Consider the following 22,500-nt stretch of genomic DNA (forward strand, 5'->3'; position numbering starts at 1 on the left):
ATGATTCTTCTGTAGCTTAGTCTACCACTGCATGCAGCTAACAAATCTACAAAAGTAATGTGTTAATGCTCCGTAGGCTTGGGGTCAAGCTATTTGGACAGTTCGTTATAGATAAATTAAACCTGCACAAGGACTGTTGCATTGTACTTCTAGGTTAAAATGTGCATAAACAAAACCAGATGTAAAACACGTGTCCCCCACCTCATTGCATCAGCTGTTGTTTAGCTTTTGTTTTTTACATTTTAATACATTTAATTAAGTGATAAAGGATTATACATTTTTTGTCAATTTTTCCATTAAGACAACATTTTTAAGTACAACCCCAATTCTAAAAAAGTTGGGATGCTGTGTAAAATGTAAATAAGAACAGAATGCAATTATTTGCAAATCTCATAAACCCATATTTTATTGACAATAGAACATAGAACATATATCAGTGTTGAAACTAAGACATTTTATTATATCATGGAAAATATTAGCTCAACTTTAATTTGATGGCAGCAACATATATCAAAAAAGTTAGGATGGGGGCAACAAAAGCCTGGAAGAGTAAATGGTACTCCAAAGAAACATTTGGAGGAACATTTTGCAACTAATTAGGTTAATTGGCAACAGCTCAGTAACATGGTTGAGTATAAAAAGAGCATCTTGGAGAGGCAGAGTGTCTCATAAGTAAAGATAAGCAAATGTTCACCAGTCTGCAAAAAACTATGTCTACAAATTGTGGAGCAATTTCAGAATAATATTCCTCAGTGTAAAATTGTGAAGACATTGAATATCTCATCATCTACAGTACATACTATCATCAAAAGATTCCGAGAATCTGCAGTGAAAATCAGTATCGGATGCCCGTGATCGTCGGGCCTTCAGGTAGCACTGCATTAAAAGCAGGAATGATTCTGTCATGGAAATCATTGCAGAAATACTTTGAGAAATCATTGTCTGTGAACACAGTTTGCTGTGCCATCCGCAAGTGCAAGTTAAGCATCTATCAAGCAAAGAAGAAGCCATATGCAAACATGATCCAGAAATGCCACTGTCTTCTCTGGGCCAAAGCTCATTTCAAATGAACTGAGGCAAAAACTGTTCTGTGGTCATATAAATCGAGATTTGAAGTTCTTTTTGGAAAACATGGATGCTTCATCTTTTGAACTAAAGAGGTGAGGGACCATCTAGCTCGTTATTAGCACTCAGTTTAAAAGCCTGCATCTCTGATGGTATGGGGGTACATTAGTGCCTTTGGAACTGACAGTTGGAAAAGGTATTATCAATGCTGTAAGGTATGTACAGGTACAAGTTTTAGGGCAACATATGCTCACTTCCAGACAACATCTTTTTCAGGGAAGGCCTTGCATATTTCAGCAAGGCAATGCTAAATCGCGTACTTCATCTGTTAAGACATTATGGCTTCACAGTAGGAGAGTCTGGGTGCTGAACTCTCCCACCTGGAGTCTAGACTTTTCACCAACTGAAAAAATTTGGTGCATCATGAAACCAGAAATATGACATATGACCCAGGACCATTGAGCAGCTAGAATCTTATATCAGACAAGAATGGGACAACAGTCCTCTCTTAAAGGTCCAACAACTGGTCACATCAGTTTCCAGATGTTTACGGAGTATTGTTGGAAGGAGAGTCGATACTAAGTAACGTGGCCCTTTTTGAAACGTGTTGCTGTTATCAAATTCCAAATTACCTTATTCTTTTCTTAAAATGGTACCTTTTCCCAGTTTAAACATTTATATTTTCTATGTTCTATTATGAATAAAATATGGGTTTATGAGATTTGCAATCCCAATGTTTTCCAAATTAGGGTTGTTCCAACTGTCCTGCAGGAGCAGAACTCATTATTAACTTCACATCCACTTTCATGTCTATGTTTATATTGTGTGTGTGCAGTGCAATTCATGTCTATAAATGGTGAAGTCATTTTGATGAATAACTAAGAAAAATCCATAGTTTTTTTTTTAACCTTGTTAAATGAGAACTACATTTTTGTATTTCCCTTTCACATATTGCTGGCATCAAATATTCATTTTTCAGTATGTTTCACATTGCTTTATAGTATATTGTTTCACTCTTTACAGCATGTTTTTACTTAATTTTTTTTATTTGCATTTTTGTTGTATTCTTGCTGTGAGCACAAATACGAATAAGCAAGTCACTGCCATGATTCTAAGGGGCACAGTGGTCAGCACTTTATAACTCTGGGTAATTGATTTTGAATGGTAGTGTGGTCTTTGTGTGTCTGGAGTTTGCACATTCTCTCCAGATGTGTGCAAGTTGTTTCTCAGTATGTCTGAATGAATGACACCTCTAAATTTGACCGGCATGAGTGAGTATAGATATTTCAGTGAGTCTAGTCTGTGATAGAGCAGCAGGGATGATTCTTGAGTTTTTTTATCATGCATCAGTTTCCAGTGACAATACATTTTCATAAGTTTATTGAATAAATGGGCGGATATATGGATTGTTTCTTATGTTACTTAAACACAGATGAGAAATTGCAGTTTTTGATTTTGAGTACGTTTAAACCTTTCCAGAAACATTTTCAGTTTTCTCCTTACGACTTATTGAGTCTAGATTGATGGGTAAAACTTGGAAATGTATCCATTTAAATTTAATCTACAACACAACATAATGTGCAGAAGGTGAACAGGTGTGAATGTTTTCTGAATCCACTGTAAGTATAACTGTGTATTGAAATATGCATTGTGTGTGGTAAACTTTATAGTTGTGGCTAAGCGATTTAAAAGAGCTTGTGTAACTAGTCTATGCATTATTTTTATTATATTTAATCAAATTAAATATTTTTTATTTTCATTTAACTCTGAGGTTATCAAACTTAGTCCTGGGGATCCAATTGTGGCCAAATGTTTTTGTTCTAATCGACTTCTGTTTTTAATTTGAACTCCTAGCCTAATTAAGTGAGCTGTTTATTTCACAGTTTCTGTGTTTTGCAGTAAGCATGCAAATTACAAAACTTAAGTTTGGTAAATTTTTATTAAAATGTAATAGGCAGTTATATGAGAGTAATTTTTAACATTATTTTAATCCTGGTTTTCACTCTGCTTTTCCAGGTGCTATGGTTATTGCATACATTATTAACCAATTAGTTGGTCAGTTGCTGAAGTACTTTCATCCTTTCATGGTTCTGTGTTGTTTGCCTAGGTGTCTACTCTGCTTGTTTTTGATTGTTATTATTAGGATTCAATGAAGGGAGCAAACTATGTAGCAAAGGGGTAAAAATAATAGGAAACACCTAAAGAGAGTTAAGCATTTAAAGCTACAGCAAAAATAAAACTTTTTCTAAATGTCTTTATAAATGTAAAATTCATATAGATGTGCTTTCCTAAATGAAGATTAAGAGAAGAAAAAAAGACCAGCAAACTAAATGAGATTAAGTATTATCAATTATTTTCACTGATTGTGAATATGGTTGTAACAAAAACCTGCTGGCACACAAAGTACCCAGGATTTAGATTGGGGACCACAAAACTAGCAAACAGAAAATAGAGGCATTTAACAATTATAAGTCACTAGCTGCATTACCTGTCTACGACTGGTTGAAATCTAAGTAATCCATGAAAACCTTGGAGTTAATGTGTACAGGGCACCTGTGATGTATGTGTCTGTTATGTGCCATCTGTTATGGGATTCGTGAAAGCAGTGTTCATGTTTGTGGTGTGCCTTCTAATAGAATGACTTAGACATAGCAACCAAACAGACGCATACTTTTATTACTTACGTGCTTTTATTAAGGTGGATTATTAGATCAAAATCTTTTTCTGTTCATTATGTGCTAGTGTGAAGGGGAAATGCACTTGTAGGATATTTGTGCAGTCTTCATATGAATATGATTGCATTGCATGATCTGTGATTTTTGTTTTTCATTTCCTTATTTTATTCTGTCATCTTGGAACCCAACAGACCTTAGTATGTGACTTGGCAGTGTTAGGCATGCTCACTTCTGTGTTTTGAGACCTGTATCTGCTGCTCATAATCCTGAGGCAGAAGTTGGAGTCTGAAGGTTGTACTCTCCTCTGGCATACATCTGCACATCACTTTGCTTTGTTCTTATGTCATCATCTTTTGCTGCTGGCATGTTCTCTTTACAACACACGTAAGGGCCTAAATGTTTCATCTGCATTGAAGGCTCCCAACTGGGTTTGACCCAGTGCCCATCTTGCAGCTTATGTACTTGCTTAATTTAGGTTATGCAGGGTCTATTGGGTTTTGATTTTTTTTATTTTTTGCATTAACTTGATAGGCATAGGTGTGTTGCAGTTTTAGTTTTTAGGTAGAATACCTCCTCTTGCAAACAAATGGTTTGATTAGTAGAATTAAAAGAAAGTTTTATTTGGTATAAGTGCCTGAACTTGGTTAATATTTCTACATTACTTGCTTGTGCACTTCACATTTGTTAGTTTATCTGAGGTAGAACTTAAATATGCTGAAATGAAAATTAAACTTCAGGAATAAATCTTTCTTTCTGTAAAGCAAAAAAATAAATTTTTATTAAATATTTTATGCACAGATTGCATGACATAATCATTACATCATCTTTATGGAATTGATCAGGTGGTTAGTTTTTGGTAAGGAGAAGAAAGCACTAGGGGCCTTTTTATATAAACGGTGAGTATGCACAAAAATGTTGCGTACGCTTATTTTCATGCTCGCATCGCGATGTATAAAAACTAAGCTTGGGGTAAAGATACGCACATTCTCACGCCAGCTCAAACCATTGCGTACACAAGTTTTCGGCTTGGTTTTGCAAACTGGCAGCACCCACGTGAAAGCAGTGCTACTGTTCCTGTGTGGTTTACCTTTATTTTTTAGATTTATATCCCTGACGTGGCTTTATCAAATACACTGAAAATAACTTCATATCGTTTTTAAATTTTAAGGCATCTGATTATAAGCAAGCTGTAACAATATTATGGTCCACAGAATTGCCAAACTATTCCAAATATTATAGCTGCTTTAACATTGTTACTTTCAGTGCACCTGACTCGGAGTATTTTAACCCACTGTATCTGAGTGTGGAATGTGATCAAAATTTAACATCTTATTAAAGAAAGAAACATCCTCTAACAGGACAATTCGGTTATCAGGCAGGAGAAAAGCTGTTAATTGTATCTTTTATTTACTACTCAGCAAAATGCCTTGGAGGGAGCATTCTTCAAAGGCAGTCTGTTACAGCATGGCCAGAATGGTCAGAGAAACAACGAATAGAGGTTAATTTTATAAACTGTTAAATTTACATACAGTGTCAATCAATGCATACATTTTACTCTGATTGGTTCATTGTTTTGCACCCAAAGGATTTATATAAAATAAAAGTCTATTATATTCTGGTTCTTATACCTTTGAGTTGTGCCACCACCCTTGACATTTCTGTGCATATAACAACTGTCCATTCCCGTTTATAGGACATCTGCTGATTTCTTAGTCATCTCTTAGTCATCCTTTAGTACATTTTGTGTATTACATCAACCTTTCTTATGGCGCAGTCTTTATTTACTTGACCATCTCAGTAATTTTCCTAAACCAATTCTCGTATTTCAGTGTACATTTTGTTGTTCACTTGACCTTTATCTGGTTTTAGACATTTATTAACCCTTTATGCTATTTCTTAAAGGTGAATGCTGTGTTATCCTAAAATTGTTCTTCCACATTTCCCCTTTGGGACTTCATAAAGTCCCACTAAAACGTAAGGAGTAATTTCTTATTGTAACCCTATTCCTAATCTGTATAAAACACACGTATATGGTTCCGACTCCTAGGGCAAGAAGAATTCAAGTACTTGGTCAACAACTGCCATAAAATTGCAAATGAGTGCCATATATCAAGGGCAGTTAAAGAGGGCTCCTGCAAAGAACATAGAACCCTGCTTAGTAAAAATGTGTATCAGGTTTTGAGGTCTAATACCCCAAAGCAAAGGATATCAATATCTGGAACTCTTGATCTAAAGAATGATTCCCTGATCTGGATGCCATATAGGCTATCCTCAATGATTCTGGCCCCACAATGATCATTCAGCATTAGTGGTCACCTGCACATTTAAGTAGTTAGCTGCAGGAACCCATGATCCCTTGCACTAGAATTTAAGTACGTTGTCTGTAGTCAGTTGGTCAATGACCTGGTCCACGGCTTGATCCCTCTCTCTTATTGCTCGTTTTCCCTTGGAGTCGGATGATTTGTTTGTCTGCAGACCTTTGACACAGCTCAGTCTCCAGGTTCAAATTCAAGTGCTGTCATAAACATCATCCTAGGATAAACCGCTTTTACCTGCTGGTGCAAAGACTTAAACGTTTTGTTCCATATTAGTCAATATTTCAATACTTCCGTCTGTACTTTTTAAAAGTGACTTATGGGTCACAAAAATACTGTCTCGTGAGATATTAGGCCTGTATAGATGGGGTAGGGGGGTACCCCTTATCAAAAATAACACTATTGGTAAAACAGATGGTCCTTTTGTCTAGTCTCTGCTCATCTCTTGGTCAAAAATAAATTCTTTAGGTGGCAAGTACAATACATAAGTTTTTATTCATTATATCCATTATGTTCTAAAATAGATACCTCAATACAAAAAAATCGCCTATAGTTGTGTCTAGTTTGGGCATTGTTGTGGACTCTACTCAATTTAAAGTATATTCATCACTAGCAAAATACCTGCGCTTTCGCAGCAGAGAAGTAGTGTGTTAAAGAAGTAATGAAAAAGAAAAGGAAACATTTTAAAAATGACGTAACGTGATTGACAATGTAATTGTTGTTTTGTCACTGTTATGAGTGTTGCTGTTATATACACACACACAGACACACACATACATCCACGTATGTATGTGTGTGTGTATATATATATATATATATATACAGTACATACATACATACACATATATATACATTTTTTTTTATATATATATATATATATGTAAAAATGTGTATATATATCAAAATACCCGCGCTTCGCAGTAGAGAAGTACTGTGTTAAATACGTTATGAAAAAGAGGGAAACTATGTAAAACTAACGTAACACGATGGTCAATGTAATTGTTTTGTGACTGTTATGAGTGTTGCTGTCATCAAGGATTTGATTATCATTGTTTCTTTCAATCATGATCGTATTTGGAGGACGTGTTGTGTTCAAGTTACATTCCGTGTTTGTCAACCGTTGTAAAGATAACAGCTTTCAGTATATATACATATGTGTGTGTGTGTGTATATGTATGTGTATATATGCACACATATATATACACACATTTGTTTTTAATTTAAAAGAGTTTTAGTGGGGGACAAAATCAAGTAATAGACATGGACATGAATATTGTAAACTCAAGCTGTTTTAATTTCTGAAAAAAAAAATACATTTAAACTGCATTTCAATTCAAAACAGAAACAAAAATATCATCCCTGGCTAAAATTGGGCAGACTTAAAAATAAAGTGGTATTTTAAGTACTTTAAGTACATTTTTAGAATGGTATTGTCTTTAAATAATAATAATAATAATTTCAACATAAAGTGCAGTTTTTCTTCTTAAAAAAATAAGGCAGAAACATAAAAGGTAATTTGACTAGCTTCACCTTTAAACTCTGAGTAACCTTAGCCAAAATTATTTTGTACATTAGGCTAAAACAGTGTGATCATTGAACATTTTGTAATTGGATATAATTAGAAATGCTAACGGTCACGGAACTCCAATGATCCCCAGTAAGAGCCACAAAGTCCGCCTTCTGTAATGCATGCAATTTTGCTTGCTTTTCAGTGTCATAAAGCTGTTGAATTTTACTTGAAATAGTCTCTTGGCACGTGCTCACTGCAACACGTTTTGCATTTAGATGGTACTGTAAGGTTGAAGCGCATCGGTGGTATGCAAACTCCTTTTTGCACAGTTTGCACAAAACAACGCTTTTATCAAGGCTTCCGTCAGGTAGTCTTTTGAAATGAAATTTGCCTCTGATCGCTTTCTTCCTACTATTGCATTTTTGTAGGTCTGATGTGTGCATCAATGTAATCGGTGTACCAGGAAATCATGCATTGACAAAAGTTCCCCTTTGCTTGGAATGCAAAGTGTGATTAAATGCGTTATTTTTTTCAAATTAATTAATCGCAATTAATGCGTTAAATTCCCACCATATATATATATATATATATATATATATATATATATATATATATATATATATATATATATATATATATATATATATATATATATATATATATATATATATACATACATACCCCAATGTAATAATTTTGTCACTGTTATGAGGAATTGATTATCATTATTTCTTTCAATCAGGTTCGTATTTGGAGGATGAGTTGTTCAAGTTATATTCCGTGTGTGTCAACCGTCGTAAAGATAACCGGTTTCATTCATCGAAGTGATCACTACCCAAATTGGTGCTCGTGAATCTAAGATGTTTAACAGGCATTTCCGGTATTAAGCTGTGGATTTGCCTGCAAATATTTAGCGGTAGCGTGTGCATGAACTTAATTTAACCTTTCCCAGTCCTGCAAAGTCAGTTCACGTTAGCCGCTCGGAGTACATGCATCGAAGCTTCTCAGCTGTGCTTGTGCTATCTCGGGCGATCTTGCGATGTCCACTGCCTTATTTAATGTTAGCTCAGAGCTGGCATACCAGCAATTTAAACTCTGTTACAAAGTGATCAGAAGTCTTGTTTAAACCCTGCATCTTCTCATTAAACTTGTATCTCGCGAATATGGTATGCGTCGTGGGCATGACAAACGCCAACGGCAGCCTGTCAATGAACTTAATTTAAACTCACTCATGAATATGCTTGTATGCGTCACTTGCTTCATATTCTTTTGCTGCCTTCTCAATTGTTTAATCCGTTTTTTTGTCAGCGCTCTTTGGAGCTCTTACTTGTTCTCTACGTACTTGCGTCCCGCATCATCACGTCTCCCACGTAATACCGCCTCACTCAGCGACCGAGCCGCCGGCAATGGCCATATATATGGTCGAAAGTAGGTTCCAGTTATGACCGTTACACGTAGAAATTAGAAATGAAACCTGCTTAACTTTTGTAAGTAAGCTGTAAGGAATGAGCCTGCCAAATTTCAGCCTTCCACCTACACGGGAAGTTGGAGAATTAGTGATGAGTGAGTGAGTCAGTGAGGGCTTTGCCTTTTATTAGTATAGATTACAAGCAAATCCCCACAATATAAAGTCAATCTTAATATATCTACTTACCTAAGAAAAAGCATTCAATTGTCTCAAAATAGTCAAACTATTGGCCCATAACATACTTTGCTGTTATGAAAATAACTTTGGAAACTAAATATGTCAACCTTTCACCCCTTAGAGGGAGTGTGGAGCAAGAAGGTATCGGTCAGTGAAAACTTCTGAATCCATTCCCATTAATTATTACAACTTAGCAAGAGCCAAATGTTGTAGTTCTCCTATAGAGAACACAAATATGTCCAGGAGTTCCAAACCAAACCAAAGAAAAGAGAAAGTAGAGTGGCATGGAGGTTATTAGCTAGAGTCGTGTTCTGTGGAGGTTACTGTAGAAAATTTTAAAGTAATTTACTTTCCTTTCTTATTCCAGTCTTGAACTGGAGCCTAGACAGACATTCTCGATCCCCTTTTCATAATAAATGTAATATAATACCAGTGTCCTCCAGAGAACATTTTTCAGTCAGCATAGCAAGTAGAAGTTAAAGATGAAATCCACAGTCTGGACTGGTAAATTCCTAATTAATTTTGGAAATGAGATATTAATACACTAAAACAGTTAAGCTCTACAGCCTCATTCCCAAATTTGTCTAATTACCGAATACTTTTCAATTATGTACAGTCTTTTTCACATTTCATTTAAGGCCAACAGGTTATTTTGAAAAGTTACAATTATTGTAAAATAATCTATTATTACCTCTCAACTTTTAATCTTAAAGCTAAACAGTTTCTATATTCATATCCCAGCTATTTTCTTTAAGCTAATATTTTACTAATTAAATTGACACATACATTTCTTCCTATGACTTTAGAATTTAACAAGTGTCCAGAATGATTTATTAGAGCATCAGATTATAGAAAATAAAGCTAAACCTTGTATCGACTATGTAGTCGTTCAAACAATAACATTCTATTTCACACTTAAGATATTCAAATTACAGTGATCCATCCTCAATCGCAGGGGTTGCGTTCCAGAACCCACCGCGAAAGGTGAAAATCCGCAAAGTAAAAACCATATGTTCATATGGTTATTTTTATATACCTGTATTTTAAGCCCTTATAAACTCTCCCACACTTTTATAAACATTTCCCGCACAGTTATACAGCATAAACCCTTTGTATTCTCTTAGATATTAGGTAAGATTCGTTGAAATTATGTATATAAACACACTGTTTATATACAGTAAAACCTAAATATTATTTTAAAGATATCAAGCGTCTCCAATATCACATATGTTAAAGCCATTACGATAGACAGGCCACCCGCAATAAATACGTACAATGCAAGAAAAACTGTGTACAGTAAAATGTGTGTACAGTGACACTAAACATATGTACATGTACTAAATACTGTATGTAGAAAATTACTCACCAACAATGACACGACAACTTGTCTGATAACGATGAGTTTAATTTTACTGCACAACAAAGGAGAGCGTTACAGCTCTTCTAAAGGAGCCTCTTCAGGTGACTGTGTAGCACCGCCGTTGTTCTTTTTCCGGCAGTCTTCAATCCAGATGCCTAAAGCAGATTCCATCGGACTACCGCCTTATTACATCCATTTGCAACTTGTTTTGCACCCTTGTTAAAGGACACTGCGGCCGTAGATCTTATATACGTTTCTTCCTTTTTAAATAAAAAGAATCGTGGACTCATTGATGCTGTAATGGCATCCTACAGCAGTGTAGCTGTTCCCTTCCTTCAACATATCCAAAACTTTTACCTTTTAGCATCTTACGTTGGCGCTTGGGCACGGCCCCTGAAGCAGTAGCATGAGCAGATCGTTTTGAAGCCATAATGAAGGGCTTGACTATGCACAAAGATAAACACAAAAGAGCACAAAAGTTAACTCTTTACACAGTGAAACACGTTGATGCAGAATGAGGGAGACAAGACTTCCTGGTTAATGCAGCCAAATCGAATTTGTCACTCCGTCGCTGAGCCAATCGGCACACAGGAACTTAACTGCGTGCTCTGATTAGTAGCTTCTCAGCCATCCGCCAATAGTGTCCCTTGTATGAAATTAAACGGGCAAACCTACTGAGAAAGCTTGTACCAGAAGTAAAAAGAAACATTGTCCGCAGAAACCCGCGAAGCATCGAAAAATCAGCGTTATATATTTAGAAATGCTTACGTATAAAATATGCAATGGAGTGAAGCTGCGAAAGTCGAGCGCGATATAGCGAGGGATTACTGTTCTTGTGAACAAGGAGTGATGGGAAAAGAAATCAACATCTCACACTATATGAAATGTCTTATAATAAAATTCACTAAAATCTTACTTTTTTATTTAAAAATGCTCTCATGATGGTTAGACCATCGCACCATTGCATACTGTGCTTTAAAAAAAAAATTTTGATATGTAAAATTTAGCTATGCTTAATATTGATTTTTTTTTTTTCCCCCATAACCTCCTGTTAAGGATAGTTGTTTATGCACGCTTTTTCATTGATGTCACCCGAGATGCTTCTTGCAGCTTCTCAAGAGTGATCTGCAGAAGAAACACAGTCTACCCTTTTTGTTAGTTAAGCCCCCTTTTGTACAGCATATCTTAGTATGGAACACTACCTAGACCGGAAGCCAGTGCTTATCACCAGTTTTCTTTTAAAATTTTAATCTTAGAGAATATGTTTTTTTTGTTTTACTTTAATTTAATTACTGTGGCCAGTACTGAATGGAAAAAGGTACAAACATTTATACTAAATCTGGAAATGTTTCATTGGACCTAATCATATTCATTTTTAAGTTGAAATTCAAAACATACTGTATATGTTTTATGTACTCCTTTATCAATTGTCTCATCGTTTCCAACAACACCACATATTTTCATACATGGTCTTTAACTAAACATTCCCAGATTCACTTATTTTCCTTCAAATTTACTTCACTCACAGAGATCTCTTTCACATTACTCAACGTCATCAAACTTATTTAAACTTTGCTTATAAAAATATTTAACAACTTTCTTTAACAACTTCTACTTACTCAAGTGTTATTATTTAGCATCTACTATTTAAAGCATTTACACACTCTTTTCTTCTCATTGCTTACATTCATTTTACTCCATGCAGAGAATATGCAAATTTGAACCTTTATTTCCTGTTGCTGGGCAACAGTGCCAACCACTGCGCTACTCTGTCACCCCACTTCAATCACCTAACAGCTTATGGAAAGCATTTAAACAATGTTCATAACAAATATTAAAAAAAAATTGAAATGTGAAGGTGTATAAGTCGGCACACACACACATACCAGTAGCATTTTATCCTAGAAAGAAATTGTCTCCTTTATATTTTATAACTAGCAAAATACCTGCGCTTTGCAGCGGCGAAGTACTGCCTTAAAATTTTTATCATGAAGAAAAGTAAACCTTTTTAAACTGAGGGAAAATATACCAATAATTATTTGTTAAGGATCTCTTTGTATGCCACGTTGTCAGTTCGGCCCTCTGGTCGTAATACGACCAAGCTGTGTGCTGAGCTTACTCTTGAGCATGCAACGTACAGTTGGCCATGTGAAAAGCAATATTGTCAGAAATCTCACAGCTTGGATTGCTGCTGTCATAATCGATTTGAGTTTCATGGTTTGTTTCAATGACGTTAGTATTTGCAGGACTTGTGTTGAAGTGACATTCGGCATCTGTCAAGCGTTGTAAGCATACAACCGGTTTCATCGATAACTTCGCATCCAGCTTTTGAGAGTTTGAACATTCATAAACATCAAAGTGTCCACTACTCAAATCATGTCACACAGAACTCCAAAAATGGGCGGTTTTGAGTTTTGTGTGAAATTATGTCAGATTTGGCCTTTTTTCTGTTTTTTGTGTTGTTCCAGTGCACATAAAGGAAATACACATGTTTTGGTATACACATGTTTAATTGCAACAATTTTCTGGGAGAAATGCTGCATTTTCTGGGAACATTCCAGGGGTGCTTATAATTTCGGCCATGACTGTATTTGTTTTTGTCCATGCACCTTGTTTTAGTGTGAATTCTACGCACTGTGTTATGCATGAGGCCCCAGGTCTATTTTGAACTTTCTTAGTTACGGGGAACAGCAGTCCATCTTGGAAGCATCAGGAAAAAAGCATAAATCTACCATTGGTGAATGTCACCTGATTGCATAGAATGTTCAAGCACACACATGCATTTCCAAAACCAGGCCTGCAACCTTTTTCTGCAGGGAACCATATCTTGGAGAAAGCTCACATGGACACGGAGAATGTACATACTGTTAAAATTGTGGTAGTAACTGAATGCAGGATTCTGGGACAGTGAGGCCATAGAGCAGGTCACTGCATCACCATTCTGCTGTTTTTATTTTACAGGTAGTGAATGAACAGTTCTCAAGTGGCTGTTTTTCAAGGATGACTTCGGAAACTGCAGTCAGCTGTGAGTTAAACATAGATATATTTTTGGGAATCTGGGCTTTGCTCTCTGAATATTTGTTTATTTATTATGTTTGAAATGATTTAAAGTTGAATCTGTGTATTCTGTAGCAGTGCTACTTATATGAGCACAGCTGATGCTGTACTGCTAAGAGCATTTTAATATAAAGAAACATTTTCAATTATATATACTTTTTTATGTTAATTCTTCTAGAATTCTTCTTTCATTATTATGGGGTTTTCCAACCTATTATCAGAAACATAATGCAGGAAGTTGTGACACCAAAAAGGAACAGGATGTCAAAAATTGAGCAACCATAATTTATTCTGCAAAGTATTAAGACATGAAAGGAGAAATAAATTATTCAAAAATTATTAACAGTATTAAATAGTAAAATAATTGCAAAAAATCCTAGCTTTAGTTATTGAGCTTCTTAGTTCAGGACCATACAAGAGTTCCTTTGAAATTTCTTCCTTGTAAGTCTTTTTCAAAAAATTGTACTACTACTTGTAAAAACACCAAAACAGTAGTTGTACATAATTTTAAATTATTACATTCATTCTGATAAGATAACGTCTTCAAACCTTATTAATTCAGGGAAATAGTGGCCTACCAACTTCCAAGCAGCATTAGGAACAAAGCAGGGTCTAACACTTCTTGGCTCATTCATGTTAATGATGTCAAAATCCAAGAAATTTGTTAAACATTTAGTATAAAAAATTAAAATTTTTTTGATGTTTACATGGAAATTAGAACCTAATGCCAAATTACTGCAGCTCAAAATTGGCACATTCCATTTGTATTCAGTTTGTCTGTATTTTGCAGGCCATTGCAAGGTCACATGGACCACACTATGCTTTTGAACGTTGGGAAACATGACCTGGTGGGTCCATGTTTTAGACTTGCATGTATTTAATTTTAGTGCCATTTGACAGGTGGAGTGCAAAATTTGCATGGGAATGAAAACACATAATCACCTCTACTGAATTTATAAAAGTAAACTGCTTTCTCTTGTATTTGCTCATGCTGCAGCTGTCAAGTGAAGAAAGCCCACACAAGACATGTCTTTTTACGGCACTTTGTTCCTATTTTTATCAATACTAGAATTACCAGAGCCTACAAGAAAATTCGTAAATGCGGCCCACCTTAAATCCGTCCGCACCTCTCTGTCAGTGTCTTTTGTACTGTAAATGTTTCGATTAAGATAAGCAGCAAGCAGCCTGCAACTCCATCCCTCCACTGACGCAGAACGTTCACAAAGTTCTCCCAGCTCATGTCTTGTTTGATTATCTGGGAGTGAACTGCTGGAGTTTTAGAGTGGAAATAATAGATCGTTATTTGGAATACATGCATTTCATGTATGTTCCGTTTCTACAATAACCTGTGTAAACACATTTTTAAAACAAACGTTTTTCATATTTTAGTAGTAAATGACAAAGTGTAGGCATAAACTATATAATGTATGAAACCTGAAGACCAAAGATCAAAACACTTTAACAAAAGGTTCAAGGAAAATACAACAGCTTCAGTGGCATAACGGTAAGATTTGCTGACTTGTAATCAAGAGTCCCTGGTTCGATCCTGACTGCCTCCTATATTTGCCGTTTTCAGTAGTGAGCTGCTCTTATTGTTAATATTATACAGTACACATATGCACTTGGTTTGTGTCTGTAACAGACGGTGTACATTTATAGGACTTGTAAAAATTACAGTTTAATTTTCACTTTTATTCTCTCAGTCACGATCACGATACATACTACCACCCCCCCAAACCAGGGATCTGATTCTGACAGTTTTTATTTGAAACTGGGAGTAATTGTAGATGTGAGTGGTGTTTTTAGGTAATGGAACTGGACATTCTCTCATCTGGAGAAAAGCTGACACACAAACACTGGCGAATCTGCCTTCTTCGTATCTCACCGTCACATGATTTTTTTTTTTTTATTCAGTTTTATTGAGTGTTCCTGCTTATGCTGAATTAGTATGCGCCTTATGGTCCATGATGTCAAAAAAAAAAACTGTGTCATAAGTATATATGATATTTGAAATTATTTGTTTTATGACCTGTATAGTACATTTCAGAAAACATTGTGGCATGGATGCAACATTACTCATAGTATTCATATTCATTTGCATAACATCTTGCGGTTATAATCAGTGACCGTGTGGTTCCCAACACCCATAATCTTGCCAGTCCCCACTCCAGGACATGCAGAAGAAAGAATAGTACAGACAGGTCAGTTCAATGCTATATGCAATCATCACATTCAAATGCTCACAGTTCACACACACACACGCAAGGATCGTCCTTCCTACATTTATGACGTGTGTATCTGTTGCTGTGTACACACTTCTCTCTATGCTGTGGTTTCTATTACACACCTGAAAGAAAGAGACGATATATGTGAAGACATCATCGCACTAATGCCATATTATTTGAAAACGAACAGCAGCAGATTGGATGTGAATTTATGCTGGCACTGTTACTTAGTCCGATCAGGAGAAGTTTGGGGGGGTGTTAGAGCCTGATCGTGATTGAGAGAGTAAAACTGAAAAAAGCTCACTTTTACAAGTACCATAAATTTATATCCAATGTCCCATATATTTGTCTCTTTTTTTTTTTTCTCCGTGCTGCAAGAACCGTCCTTCCTACATTTACTACGTGTGTACCTGTTGCAGTGTGCACACTTTTCTCTATGATGTGGTTTCTTTTACATTGAAAGGGCACTTGACACTGACTCAGTTTACTTTCCTGGGGAAGCGGCTGTCTTGGAACAGAAGCTTGTCGATGTTGCATCCTCCTTTTCTTTTTCCATCGCCTTTTCTAGTAAGATGCAAACATGAAGTTCCTCTGCAATACGAACCATGAACACTCTTCTTTTCACAGTGGCCCCCGTGCATGTGCGTTGATCCTGCTGCACTGTATAAGCTCATGCCTTCTGGTACACGATGTTGACACAGCAGGAAGAAAAAGACAAATATATGGGACATTGGGTATAAATTTATGGTACTTTTAAAAGTTAGCTTTCTTCAGCTTTAATGTCTCAGTCACGATCATGCTCTAACAACGCCCCCCCCAACAAAATCTCCCGATCTGACTCTTAAGTAACAGCGCCAGCATAAATTCACACGCTGTTTGTTTTCAAATAATATTGCATTAGTGCGATGATATTTTCTGATTGGTACTATTTAGGTCATAAAATGATTTCTTCAAAATGTCACATATATTGTCTCTTTCTTTCAGGTGTGTAATATAAACCACAGCATAGAAAGAAGTGTGCGCATTGCAACAGGTACACATGTCGTAAATGTAAGGAAGGACTGTCTTTGCGTGTGTGTGAACTGTTAACATTTAAAATTGATGATTTCATATAGTACTGAACTTGCCTCCTAAAAGGTCATAAAATAAATAATTCCAAATATCATATGTCTCTTTTTTTTTTTTTTTTTGACATCATAAACCATAGCGTGTGTAGTAATTCTAAATAAAACTGAATAAAAAAAAATAAAGTGACGGTGAGATACGAAGAAGGCAGATTCATCAGCGTTTGTGTGTCAGTCTTTATCCCTCCATATCAGAGAATGTCCAGTTCCATTGCCTCAAAACACTATTCACATCTACAGTTATTCCCAGTTTCAAATAGAAACTAATAGTGTCAGATCCCTGGGGTGGCAGTATGTATCGTGATCGTGACTGACAGAATAAAAGTGGAAAAAAAAAGGTAACTTTTACAAGTACAGTACTATAAATGTGCACGGTCTGTTACAGACGCATACTACATGTATGTGTGTACTGTATAATATTAGCAACAAGCATCAGGCCATTTTTTTAATCATTTTTAAGCACAGGAAGAAAATGTAACATTTGAAAAATCGGTAATGTAATAAATCAGCAAGAAAAGCAACATTGTAACAATGCACGGAACGAACCAACACACAATCGTCCGTGCGGTGTAGCGAGGTGGGAGGGGGGTGTGTACAAAGTGCAGGAGCATCTAAGAAGACACATGTTTGTCGCGGATGCGAATTGCTGTATGTAGCTGTGGTGTTATGGGTCCACAGCTCGTGGAGAAAAGGCCATTGATTTTAAATAAATAATCATCGCACCCGAGGCGGCTTGGTGAGGGGCGTTGTTATGCGAGCAGCTGGGCAGTCATCGATGTGGGCGTTTCTCACCGTGTGCACAGGTGAGAAACTGCCCACATTCGTGATTGCTCCCGTGGCTAATGCTGCAGCTGTGATGGCCCCTCACGTTTTTAAAAGAAGCGCAAGTCGGTTGGGGAAAAAGAAGAAAGAAACGTTCGGGGTGAGAGGGAGAATCGATTGGAGAGAAAGGAGATTACAGGGAGCGTGGACGCAAGCGGTGCAGGAGAAAGACGGACACGCGGAGCGTGTGGTGGCCGCAGCGATCGGCGCTCGTGGGCAGCTGCGAGGAAGCTGGGTGTTAGGCCGACACCCAGGTGTTTGTGTAGATGTCGCTCCCGCTGAGCGAGCAGGTAGCGGGAGTGACCAAGGTGAAAGCGACGAGCGCAGAAGGCCGCAGAAAGGCAGCGGAAGTCGGGAGGCTTGGAGTGGCAGTCCTTGGTGTGAGCGTCCTGGAGACCAAGGAGTCCAAGTCTCGAGGCTGGGATGAGAGCCAAACCGAAGCCAGGGATCGGGAGGTCTCCAGTCTTGCGTGTGTTTGAGGAGGGCAGCTGTAGAGAGCGTCTTGCCTGCTGCTTGGCCCATACGGGATAAGCAGGTGAGACGCATACAGAAAAGCACCGGATTTGTTTTTTTGTTTTAAAGACTGCTTCCAGGAGAAGATTTTAACCTTCGTTTTTAAGGATTGTTTTTCTATTTATTGGTTTTACTCCACGTTTTTTTATGGATTATTTATTTAATGAATTTGAAGAACTGCACTATTTATGAACACTGTCTTTGTTTTTGTTGACTGTTTTAAATAAAAGCACTTTTGCACTTTCTACCTTCCCCTTGCTCAGTAATTTGCCTCCATTGACTAGCTCATTCGGCAACATTATCGACGGTGTTGGGTTCAAGTGCTTCCAACATCAAAGGGAATGTGGAGCCAGAACCCACATCGTCACATTTGGTGGCAGCGGTGGGATATCCCCAGCGGTGGGATGAGCTAGCAGTGGAGGCCAGAAGAGGAGACAGAGCAGCAAGTGGGATTGGTAACTGACTTTTGAAAGAACCCACGTACCCAAGCCGGAGGAGGACATTTTTAAGAGACTGAGCTTTTTAAGGACATTTATTTATTGCTGTCGTTTTTATTTGTCTTTTAAAGTTCTTATTCTTTTAATGTCCTGTTTTTATGAAGGGGGCTTGGGTTTGTTTTATTGTGGGGAATTGTTTTAGTGCTTTTATTGGTTTTAGTGCAGTGTAGAGTGGCCGAGCTGTGGACCTGAGCTCCAGTTGCATTGGGTTGGCAGTGGTGTGGAGCCTTCCCATGCAACTGGAGTTTTATGGGGGGTGGAATGTGGTGTTATGGGTCCACAGCTCGTGGAGAAAAGGCCATTGATTTTAAATAAATAATCATCGCACCCGAGGCGGCTTGGTGAGGGGGCGTTGTTAGCGAGCAGCGGGGCAGTCATCGATGTGGCGTTTCTCACCGTGTGCACAGGTGAGGAACTGCCCACATTCGTGATTGCTCCCGTGGCTAATGCTGCAGCTGTGATGGCCCCTCACGTTTTTAAAAGAAGCGCAAGTCGGTTGGGGAAAAAGAAGAAAGAAACGTTCGGGGTGAGAGGGAGAATCGATTGGAGAGAAAGGAGATTACAGGGAGCGTGGACGCAAGCGGTGCAGGAGAAAGACGGACACGCTGGAGCGTGTGGTGAGCGCAGCGATCGGCGCTCGTGGGCAGCTGCGAGGAAGCTGGGTGTTAGGCCGACACCCAGGTGTTTGTGTAGATGTCGCTCCGCTGGCGAGCAGGTAGCGGGGTGACCAAGGTGAAAGCGACGAGCCGCAGAAGGCCGCAGAAAGGCAGCGGAAGTCGGGAGGCTTGGAGTGGCAGTCCTTGGTGTGAGCGTCCTGGAGACCAAGGAGTCCAAGTCTCGAGGCTGGGATGAGAGCCAAACCGAAGCCAGGGATCGGGAGGTCTCCAGTCTTGCGTGTGTTTGAGGAGGGCAGCTGTAGAGAGCGTCTTGCCTGCTGCTTGGCCCATACGGGATAAGCAGGTGAGACGCATACAGAAAAGCACCGGATTTGTTTTTATGTTTTAAAGACTGCTTCCAGGAGAAGATTTTAACCTTCGTTTTTAAAGGATTGTTGTGTTTATTTATTGGTTTTACCCCCACGTGTTCTTTTTATGGATTATTTATTTTATTGAAGATCTGCACTATTTATGAACACTTGTTTTGTTGGTTTTAAATAAAAGCACTTTTGTACTTTCAACCATCCCCTTGCTCAGATGCTCAATTTGCCTCCATTGACTGGCTCACTCGGTTTCATTATCGACGGTGTTGGGTTCAAGGGTTCCCAAACAGCCATGGGAGCGTGGAGCCAGAACCCACATCGTCACAGTAGCGTGTACAACAGCTTGCTATGCTGCACGCGGTCGTGCATCGAAACCGAAAAGTCGTTTTTAAAGACTGCTCACTTCATTGTGTTTTAACCTCACTTGTAAAGGAATGTTTTAATGATCCCAAGGGATACCCCTCGCAAACAGTTTTACACACTGTATATGGCGATTCACCTCCACGAGAAACATGCCTCTATTAACAGTCAACGTGTGAGAGGGGGGTGTGTACAAAAGGTAGGGACGAAAACAGTGGGAGCGTATGAGTCGCACTTAGTGGCAATTCCACGGTTTGCAGCCCGAATAGGGTTCAACGGCTTACCCACGCCTAGAGACACGCTCAATCTCATGCATAATTATTTATTGAATGGTAAACACTTCTGGAAAGACACGGTTGTCTAAAACAGGTTAGTGTGAGAATATAACAGTAAGTGAATGAAAAGATGGAACTCTGGAGAGAGCAAAATACAACACAATAGTGAACCCGCGGCATAACAAACGCTGCATAATTATTTATTGATGGTTGAACACTTCTGGAAAGACACAGGGTCACCCCTCGCAAACTGTTCTACACACTGCATACAGCGAATCACATCCGCGACATGATTTTTCCTAGATGGTCCTGTCGCGTCCACCCTCGCACTCGAAGCATACACACTGCCTGCTCATGTGCCCAGTTGCAAGCCGCGTCCAGCCTCGTTCTCGAAGCATACACACCGCCTGGTTATGTGTCCGCTCGCAAGAGAAACTCACAGAGAGCCACCCACCAGCTGCCTGTGTGTGTGCCTCTGTCTGTCTCTGGCACGGCTTTCTCTTGCGCTGCCTCTGTGTGAACCGGTCAGGCACAGAGAAGGTCAGGTGCTGACAGAGCGTCTCGACTGTTGCAGGGCCTGCATTGGTGAAGCAGGTGAGACGGTAATGAAACAGAGGCACAGGGCTTATTGGTTTTTAAAGACTGATTCCTTCATTGTGCTTTAACCTCAGTTTTAAAGGATTGTTTTAAGGATGCCATGGGATACCCCTCGCGAACCGTTTCACACGCTGCATATGGTGATTCAACTCTGCGAGAAGCATGCCTCTATGAACAGTCAACGTAGCTCGGAGGTACATGACATTAACCTGACCTGCACTGCATGTGGCCTTTATGACAGACGAACATAAATGACGCTATTTTTTCTGTGTCGTCGCATCCGAGTTGGTGGGCGTGGCCCTGCGAGTTGTCGTCGTATCCAATGGTCTTGGAGTTGGTGGGCGTGGCTCCTTCCTGTGTGCGCCATAGGTGTCTCACTTGTCGGCTGCTTAGTGAATCCACGCCCCTTCCAGCGTGCTTTTCATGGTTGTCTTGCCTTAGTGAATTATATATATATATATATATATATACGTATATAGATAAGAGCAGCTCACTACTGAAAACAATAAATATAGGAGACAGTCAGGATCGAACCGGGGACTCTTGATTATAAGTCGGCAAATCTTACCGCTACGCCACGGAAGCCGTTGTATCGTCCTTGAACCTTTTGTGAAAGTGTTTATTTGATCTTTGGACTTCAGGCTTCACGCATTCTATACTTTATACCTACATTTTGTAACATTTATTACTAAAATATGAAAAAGTTTCTGTTTTAACAATGTGTTTACACAGATTACTGTAGAAACTGAACACACATGAAATGCATGTGTTCCAAATAACGAAATATTATTTCCACTCTAAAACTCCAGCAGTTCACTCTCAGATAATCAAATAAGGCATGAGCTGGGAGAACCTTGTGAATGTTATGCGACGGTGGGGGGATAAAATAGCAGGCTGCTTGCTGCTTGTCTTAATCAGCACATTTACAGGACAAAACACGCTGGCGGAGAGGTGCGAATGGATTTAAGGTGGGCTGGAGTTACGAGTTTTCTCATAGGCTCTGGCAGGGGTGTGGAAATCAAATTTTTTTCTACTTGTCCACGGACATGTAAATTTAGAAAATCCACTTGTCCGCCAGTTAAATTCACTTGCCCATAAACAAATAACAAAAGTAAAAATAGTTTACTTTTTCCGATCTCATTTATTGATGCCAAAACTGCCTTCCATTTTAAAAAAGTTCTTTCAGGGAGTAGTATTTTGCCACCTTGCTCTAGAACATTATATAAATGACTAGCAAAATACCCGCGCTTCGCAGCGGAGACGTAGTGTGTTAAAGAAGTAATGAAAAAGAAAAGGAAACATTTTGAAAACAACGTAACATGATTGTCAATGTAATTGTTTTGTCACTGTTGTGAGTGATGAGTGTTGCTGTCATATATATATATATATATATATATATATATATATATATATATATATACACACACACACACACACACATTGGAACCTTGGTATACGTCCTTAATCTGTTCCAGACCCTT

The 22,500-nt window shown here is 38.2% G+C and overlaps 1 protein-coding gene across 1 annotated transcript in view; it reads left to right on the top strand.

Moving 5' to 3' along the window:
* chd6 (chromodomain helicase DNA binding protein 6) overlaps nt 1-22,500 on the top strand; it is a 235,714-nt gene that overhangs the window by 2,462 nt on the left and 210,752 nt on the right. The window contains exon 2 of the mRNA XM_039735928.1: nt 13,532-13,595. The gene's annotated coding sequence lies outside the window, so the exon portion shown is untranslated. The remainder of the gene's footprint in view (nt 1-13,531; nt 13,596-22,500) is intronic.

The sequence above is a fragment of the Polypterus senegalus genome, chromosome 14 (genome assembly GCF_016835505.1).
Source record: "Polypterus senegalus isolate Bchr_013 chromosome 14, ASM1683550v1, whole genome shotgun sequence".
NCBI classification, from domain to species: Eukaryota; Metazoa; Chordata; class Cladistia; order Polypteriformes; family Polypteridae; genus Polypterus; species Polypterus senegalus.